The 9447-nt window shown below is 40.1% G+C and overlaps 1 pseudogene; it reads left to right on the forward strand.

The window, feature by feature from the left end:
• Nucleotides 1-7425: 7425 nt before the first annotated feature.
• LOC133253361 (calcium-binding protein 1-like) lies at nucleotides 7426-8319 on the forward strand (annotated as a pseudogene).
• The last annotated feature ends 1128 nt before the right edge of the window (nucleotides 8320-9447 follow it).

Here is a 9447-nt window from a genome sequence, read left to right on the forward strand (position 1 = left end):
CTGTTTTATTGACTATGCTAAAGCCTTTCACTGTGTGGATCACAATAAACTGTGGAAAATTCTGAAAAAATGGGAATACCAGATTACCTGACCTGCCTCTTGAGAAACCTATATGCAGGTCAGGAAGCAACAGTTAGAACTGGACATGGAACAACAGACTGGTTCCAAATAGGAAAAGGAGTACGTCAAGGCTGTATATTGTCACCCTGCTTATTTAACTTCTATGCAGAGTACATCATGAGAAACGCGGGGCTGGAAGAAGTACAAGCTGGAATCAAGATTGCCACACACATACATACATACACACACACATATATATATGTGGAGAGTTCTGACAAAATGTGGTCCACTGAAAAAGGAAATGGCAAACCACTTCAGTATTTGTGTCTTGAGAACCCCATGAACAGTATGGAAAGGCAAAAAGTAGGACACTGAAAGATAAACTTCTCAGGTTGGTAGGTGCCCAATATGTTACTGGAGATCAGAGAAGAAATAACTCCAGAAAGAATGAAGAGATGGAGCCAAAAAAACAGCAACACCCAGTCGTGGATGTGACTGGTGATAGAAGCAAAGTCTGATGAGGTAAAGAGTGATATTGCATAGGAATCTGAAACATTAGGTCCATGAATCAAGGCAAATTGGAAGTGGTCAAACGAGATGGCAAGAGTGAACATTGACATTTTAGGGATCAGCAAATAAAATAGACTGGAATGGGTGAATTTAACTCAGATGATCATTATATCTACTACTGTGGGCAGGAATCACTTAGAAGAAATGGAGTAGCCCTCATAGTCAACAAGAGTCTGAAATGCAGTACTTGGATGCAGTCTCAAAAATGATAGAATGATCTCTGTTTGTTTCCAAGGCAAACCATTCAACATCACAGTAATCCAAGTCTATGCCCTGGCCACTAATGCTGAAGAAGCTGAAGTTGAACGGTTCTATGAAGACCTACAAGATCTTCTAGAACTAACACCCATAAAAGATGTCCTTTTCACTATAGGGGACTGGAATGCAAAAGTAGGAAGTCAAGAAACACCTAGAGTAACAGGCAAATTTGGCCTTGAAGTACAGAATGAAGCAGGGCAAAGGCTAATAGAGTTTCACCAATAGCAAACATCCTCTTCCAACAACACAAGAGAAGACTACACGTGGACATCACCAGATGGTCAATACCAAAATCAGATTGATTATATTCTTTGCAGCCAAAGATGGAGAAGCTTTATACAATCAGCAAAAACAAGACCAGGAGCTGACGATGGCTTAGATCATGAACTCCTTATTGCCAAATTCAGACTTAAATTGAAGAAAAGAGAAAACCACTACCATTCAGATATGACCTAAATCAAACCTGTTATGATTATACAGTGGAAGTGACAAATAGATTCAAGGGATTAGATCTGATAGAGTGTCTGATGAACTATGGATGGAGGTTCGTGACATTGTACAGGAGACAGGGATCAAGACCATCCCCATGGAAAAGAAATGCAAAAAAGCAAAATGGCTATATGCGGAGGCCTTACAAATAGTTGTGAAAAGAAGAAACATGAAAGACAGAGGAGAAAAGCAAAGATATACTCATTTGAATGCAAAGTTCCAAAGAATAGCAAGGAGAGATAAGAAAGCGTTCCTCAGTGATCAGTGCAAAGAAATTGCACAATTGCACTCATCTCATATGCTGGTAAGGTAATGTTCAAATTTCTCCAAGCCAGGCTTCAACAGTATGTGAACCGTGAACTTCCAGATGTTCAAACTTGTTTTAGAAAAGGCAGAGGAACCATATATCGAATCACCAACATGTATTGCTGTTGCTGCTGCTGCTGCTAAGTCGCTTCAGTCGTGTCCGACTCTGTGCAACCCCATAGACGGCAGCCCGCCAGGCTCCTTGCCATTTCCTTATCCAATGCATGAAAGTGAAAAGTGAAAGTGAAGTTGCTCAGTTGTGTCCGACTCTTTGCAACCCCATGGACTGCAGCCTACCAGGCTCCTCCATCTGTGGGATTTTCCAGGCAAGAGTACTGGAGTAGGGTGCCATCACCTTCTCCAGCCAACATCTGTTGGATCATTGAAAATGCAACAGAGACAGAAAAACATCTACTTCTGCTTTATTGACTATATGCCAAAGCCTTTGACTGTGTGGATCACCACAAACTGTGGAAAATTTTGTTAAAGAGATGGTAATACCAGACCACCTGACCTGCCTCTTGAGAAATCTCTATGCAGCTCAAGAGACAAAGTTAGAACTGGACATGAAACAACAGACTGGTTCCAAATTGGGAAAGGAGTATGTCAAGGCTGTATATTGTCACCCTGCTTATTTAACTTATATGCAGAGTATATCATGAGAAACACTGGGCTGGATGAAGCATAAGCTAGAATCAAGATTGCCGGGAGAAATATCAATAACCTCAGATAGGCAGATGACACCACCCTTATGGGAGAAAGTGAAGAGGAACTAAAAAGCCTCTTGATGAAAGTGAGAGGAGAGTGGAAAAGTTGGCTTAAAGCTCAACATTGAGAAAACTAAGACCATGGCACCTGATCCTATCACTTCATGGCAAATAGATGGGGAAACAGTAGAAGCAGTGAAAGACTTTATCTTTTGGGGGCTCCAAAATCACTGCAGATATGTGAATGCAGCCATGAAATTAAAAGATGCTTACTCCTTGGAAGAAAAGTTATGACCACCCTAAACAGCATATTATGAAGCAGAGACATTAGTTTGCCAACAAAAGTCTGTCTAGTCAAGGCTATGGTTTTTCCAGTGGTCATACATGGATGTGAGAGTTGAACTATAAAGAAAGCTGAGTGCTGAAGAATTGATGTTTTTGACCTGTGGTGTTGGAGAAGATCTTGAGAGTCCCTTGGACTGCACGGAGATCCAACTGGTCCATCCTAAAGGAAATCAGTCCTGAATATTCATTGGAAGGACTGATGCTAAAGCTGAAACTGTAATACTTTGGCTACCTGATGTGAAGAACTGACTCATTTGAAAAGACCCTGATTCTGGGAAAGATTGTAGGTGGGAGGAGAAGGGGACGACAGAGAATGAGATGGTTGAATGGCATCACTGACTCAATGGACATGAGTCTGAGTAAACTCTGGGAGTTGGTGATGGACAGGGAGGCCTGGCGTGCTGCAATTGGGGTCTGAGCCCATGTTTTTGGACCAGAAACACAGGGTCAGCTCTGACCTGCCTCAGTTTTCTTTAAGTGTGTACTTTCTCCTTCTCTCAGCACCAGGACCTTTGCCCCAGAGGGGAGAAGTGCTGACGCTAGAAGGTCCTGTTAAGGCTATTGGATCATGGTGGGACATGACCTACACTGGATTGGCTGCAGATAGAAATCTGAGCTCCTTCTGATGCACTACCTTTATAGGTGTCAGCAGTTGCTGTTCTCATCTTGCTCAGAATTAACCTTGGGTTCAAATCCCCTCACAACTGATTACTGCCATCAGCCTCTGTTGCCCCAGCCCTGTTGTAGAGCCACACTGCAAGGCAGGCAAGGCCCGTATTGACTCTTTACATGTATCTGAGTATGGACTGTGGTGGATTAGACACCATCATTATCCTGGGCTCCTTCTGTTGTGCTGCCTCAGTATGTACTAGCAGTGGCCAACGATGACCCACCCAGGCCGGCCTCTCTGGCCCAGAATCCTACTCTCTCACTAGTTGTGGCAGCCCTAGATCCAGTGTGACATGGAGTAAATACGGTTGGAGTGTTTGCTTGTCTAGGCTGGGTCATGGGATTGATGGTCATGGAAAACCAGACAGCCCCTGGAGCAGTCCTCAGTCTCCCACCTCCACACTGCCTTGGGTGCAAGTCAGCATGTATGTGCTCCTCAGGAGCAGAGTCTAGGATTTCCATAGCCCTCCTGTCACTCCTACCAGCCCCCCAACCACTCAAGCAGGTTCATCTTCCCTTTGTAAGCCCTAGAACAGGGGCATTCAGTGTGTCAATTGAACCACTGTCTCCACAGTGTGAATTACTGCTTCTGTAATCTCTCTTCCCTTCTGAGTCCCCTCCCTCGGGACACAGATCCCAACCTGATGGCTTATTTTCTCTTTCTACCCAATTCTGTGTCTGTCTTTGCTTAAAGCCTTGAGTGTACAAGTCTTTCTGCCAGTTTCCAGGTAGTTTTCAGTCAGGATTTTTCCACACATGGATGTATTTTTGACGTGTTCATGAAGTGAGGTGAGGTTCATGTTCTTTGTCTCTGCTATCTTGATTGACCTCTCCAGTTTATAACTATTTGCAAGCAATTTGTATTATAAATACACATCCTACAATGTTGGTGCTTCCATTTGATAAAATAGAGTAACAAAAGTATAGGAAATATAACACAACTTTAAATTAGCATTTTTTATATCCCTGTTAAAATATAAAATAAATATAGGCTCAATGAATTATACATTTACAATATTTAATTATTACTGTGAAATCTTTTAAATGTGCTTCAAACTATGTCTTGTACCTACGTACATGCTCAGTTGTGACTGACTGTGACCCGGCAGACTGTAGCCCGCCTCCCTCTGTTGTGCTGAAACCAAATATAAACACATAAAATGTGCTAAGTCCGTTGCTAATAACACTGCATAATTATAATGAATATTGCAATAGTCGTTCTTTTACAAAAAGTTTTCCGACCTAAGTTTTGTTAAAAATAATATAATCACACATTTTATACTTGTAAATAACCAAATATATCCTGAAATACGATTGCTATTTGGTATTTTAATGTGTCCACTTGCTCTCATAAATAACATTCATGTTATCAATTCTAATAAAAAGTCACTAGAGACACTTCAGCTTTTTATTTACTGTATTCAGTTTCAGCATAATAAAAACTACCCAAGATGTCTTTGAATAGAAAATAAATCACCTTATGCATAACAGATCAATAAAATATCAGACTTTTTCCCTTGGATTTTGTCGCCAATAGCATGTGGCTCTATTTCTGGGCTTAGTTTTCTAAATAAAAATAGATATGGAGGATTACATTTTCATTTTATTTTATACTTCCTCTGTAACTGGCAGTTGACTGATGGTGAGTTTATAATTGCCTTGAGATCATAGATAATATTGTCAGTGTTATATAGCCTACATCCAATAAAATTAAGTAAATAGGTAGCTTTTATTTTTACTTTACTTTTAAAATTAATAGCTCATATTTAATTATTCATTTTTTCTCTCCTTATACTCAAAGATTAATTGAGGATGCAGACTATTTAAGCTTATGGTGCAAGTCTTACCTGACAAGTTATATGTGCCTTTGCTTCCAAGGTTCTGTAGGTGCTTCACAATGTTGCCACTAACTCTGTAGTAAGGCATGCTGTTATTTTCCCTTTACCTTTAAATAACAACTACCCTAAAAGAAAAAGATAGGGAATACTGAAGTTTTACCATTTCTAGGGGTCTTCTATACATACTTTCCAAATTTTAGTCAGTAACCAAGACCATATTTCAATGAATAATTTTGTTTTAAGGACTAATTTTAATAGCAAAAAAATTGATGGTATTAATCCACTGGAGACACATGTTGAATTTGTAAGATAAATCTCATAGTTGATTGGGGACACTGCTCTACAGGACATGTTCATTAATTGTCTTTACATCTATGCACATAGGAACATCTCACTATCTCTTTTGAGAACATGGTTTCACGCTAAAGAATATCCAGCTATTTAGGTAATAGCTGTCTCCTAGATAACTGTATCCTAAAAAATGAGCCACTCTTAGACATAAATCTTGACAGCAATTATTCTTTGACTTTATAAAATTTGCTTGATCAAAATCTCTACCAGTTTTACATCTTTTGGTGCATTTGGTGGGAAAACCTCTAGTTATCTATTTAAAACAAAAGCAAAATAACTTTTCCTAAATATATATTTTATACAATTTTATTGACCCTATATAGCTATAATTTTGGAATAAATGTAAACTATTAGATTACAAGCATTTTCAAGGATTAAAGTTCAATCTTGGATTATCTCAGTAATCAAGATTGTGGTGAAAGAAAATGTAAGAAAAAATATATGTTGATAGCAGAAAGATACATCAAAATGTGTGAAATACAAAACAAAATAAAAACAAAACAAACAAACAAAAGAAACCCAAAACATGGATAGCCACATGCAAACAAACAAACAAAAAAAATGTGACAGAGACCTTACCCCCTTAAAAAAAAAAAAAATTAAAAATTTTATTACACACCTAAATGTAAAGCACAAAACTAAAAGACAACATAGGAGTTAACCTAGATGACCTTAGATATAGTGATGGCTTTATATATTTAACAGCAAAAGTATGATCATGAAAGAAATAGCAGATATGCTAGTTCAGTTCAGTCGTTCAGTCGTGTCTGAATCTTTGCAACCCCATGAATCACATCACGCCAGGCCTCCCTGGCCATCACCAACTCCCGGAGTTCACTCAAACTCATGTCCATTGAGTCGGTGACACCATGCAGGCATCTCATCCTCTGTCATCTCCTTCTCATCCTGCCTCCAATCCCTCCCAGTGTCAGGGTCTTTTCCAATGAGTCAACCCTTAGCATGAGGTGGCCAAAGTATTGGAGTTTCAGCTTTAGCATCAGTCCTCCCAAAGAACACCCAGGACTAATCTCCTTTAGAATGGACTGGTTGGATCTCCTTGCAGTCCAAGGGACTCTCAAGAGTCTTCTCCAACACCACAGTTCAAAAGCATCAATTCTTTGGTGCTCAGCTTTCTTCACAGTCCAACTCTCACATCCATACATGACCACTGGAAAAACCATAGCCTTGACTAGATGGACCTTTGTTGGCAAAGTCTCTGCTTTTGAATATGCTATCTGTGTTGGTCATAACTTTCCTTCCAAGGAGTAAGTGTCTTAATTTCATGGCTGCAATCACCATCTGCAGTGATTTTTGAGCCCCCCAAAAATGAAGTCTGACACTGTTTCTACTGTTTCCCCATATATTTCCCATGAAGTGATGGGACCAGATGCCATGATCTTCGTTTTCTGAATGTTGAGCTTTAAGCCAACTTTTTCACTCGCCTCTTTCACTTTCATCAAGAGGCTTTTGAGTTCCTCTTCACTTTCTGCCATAAGGGTGGTGTCATCTGCATATCTAGACGTCATTAAAATTAAAAAAAGAAAAAAGCCGCCAAGTAAAAGACAATGTGATGAGAATTAGAAGCCATGCCATATACTGGGAGCAAATATTTCTGAAAGACATATACATCTAAAAGACGCATTCAGCTGGGTAGATGATCCCACAGCATTCTCCAGGTCAGCTGCCGTCTGCCATCAGCTCTCCAGGCGATTTTCTCTGTGCCTGCACTCTCCCCTCCTGCCTTCATCTCCTTAAGAAAGTGTCCAGAAAATTAAACCCATACACAGGAACACATACACAATCCATCAAAAAAAAAAAAAAAATCAGGGAGCTGGAGCAGGCAGAAGAGTAAGAGAGCACAGGCACAGGAGAGAGGACTCAGCCATTCTTGGAGGAAGAATGGTGCAGGCAGAGGGAGGCTGGGGTTGGCGGGAACCCGGACTCAGGTCTCATAGCCCCCAGGAGCCTCCTTCATAGACCCAGGGATCCTGAAAGGGGCTACCTCAGCTTAGGATGGGCAACTGTGTCAAGTCTCCACTGGTCTGTCTCTCAAGGAAGATGTGCCAAGAGGAGACCAGCTACACAGTGGTGCAGATGAGTGAGGAGGGGCTGGCAGCCAGTGTGAGCTTCGCAGGCCCCTCTTGATGCTGGCTCAGAACTGCATGGTCATGCACAACCTGCTGGGCCCAGCCTTCATCTTCCTGCATAAGGGCTTTGCAGAGAACAGGCAGGCTGACAGATCTCTGTGGCCAGAGGAGATTGAAGAGCTCAGGGAGACCATCAGAAAATTTGACAAGGACGAAGATGGCTACGTCAACTGCCGGGACCCGGGTAACTGCATGCGCACCATGGGCTACATGCCCACCTAGATGGAGCTCATCGAGCTGTCTCAGCAGATCAATATGAACCGGGGTGACCACGTGGATTTTGATGACTTTGTGGAACTAATGGGACCTAAACTCCTGGCGGAGACAGTAGATATAATTGGAGTAAAGGAACTGCGAGATGCCTTCCGAGAGTTTGACACCAATGGTGACAGGGAGATAAGCACCAGTGAGTTACCAGAGGCCATGAGGAAACTCCTGGGCCATCAGGTGGGACACCGAGACATAGAGCAAATTATCCAAGTTGTGGACCTCAATGAGGATGTGGAGCAACTGGAGTTCTCATTGATTCCTAGAGGGGATGCAAAAAGGTACCTTTGGAAGACAGTTTGCAGTTTCTAATAAGACTAAATGAGCTATTTTCATATAATCCAGCAATTGTTTGATATTTACCCAAAGGGCTTGAAAATGTTATATCCATGCAAAAGTTTGCACGTGGGTGTTTTATCACTATTTTCAAGCCCTCCCCACAATAAAAAAGATAATAAAGAAATTTATGTCAAAATGTGTGAAAATCCAGAAAAAAATAGATTTATTTCTTTGAGTAATAAAACTTTGGTAAGTTTTAGCTTACCAAAACTGAGAAGAAGAAATAAAAAGTATGGGTAATTTCTTACCTGTTGAATTTTTAGTTTAAAAGTCTCCCATTCATAAAAACTACAAACATTAAATGAAGATATAATACAAATATTAGTTAAGATTTAAAAACAGTATAACTCTGATACTAACCTGAGGATATTATACTTATAGGAACATTAAAGGAAAATAAACCCCATGAACTTAGATACAAAGTCTCATGAACAAAACTTTAGCAAATTGAATTGTTATAATAAATATATCTGATTTATTCCAAGAATACAAGCTTTATTATTCAAAACAATGTGATTACCTATTACAAAGAGAAAACAGAATAGAAAATGTATGGTTATCTCAAAAAAGAATAAAATTCATTTGATTAAATTATCATTTTTTAAAAAGACACTCAGCACACTAGTCTGGCAAATTTGGCCTTGGAATACGGAATGAAGCAGGGCAAAGACTAATAGAGTTTTGCCAAGAAAATGCACTGGTCATAGCAAACACCCTCTTTCAACAACACAAGAGAAGACTCTACACATGGACATCACCAGATGGTCAACACCGAAATCAGATTATGTTCTTTGCAGCCAAAGATGGAGAAGCTCTATACAGTCAACAAAAACAAGACCAGGAGCTGACTGGGGCTCAAATCATGAACTCCTTATTACCAAATTCAGACTTAAATTGAAGAAAGTAGGGAAAATCACTAGACCATTCAAGTATTAACTAAATCAAATCCCTTATGATTATACAGTGGAAGTGAGAAATAGATTTAAGGGCCTAGATCTGATAGATAGAGTGCCTGATGAACTATGGAATGAGGTTCGTGACATTGTACAGGAGACAGGGATCAAGAACATCCCCATGGAAAAGAAATGCAGAAAAGCAAAA

Source organism: Bos javanicus, chromosome 8, assembly GCF_032452875.1.
Source record: "Bos javanicus breed banteng chromosome 8, ARS-OSU_banteng_1.0, whole genome shotgun sequence".
Classification (NCBI taxonomy): domain Eukaryota; kingdom Metazoa; phylum Chordata; class Mammalia; order Artiodactyla; family Bovidae; genus Bos; species Bos javanicus.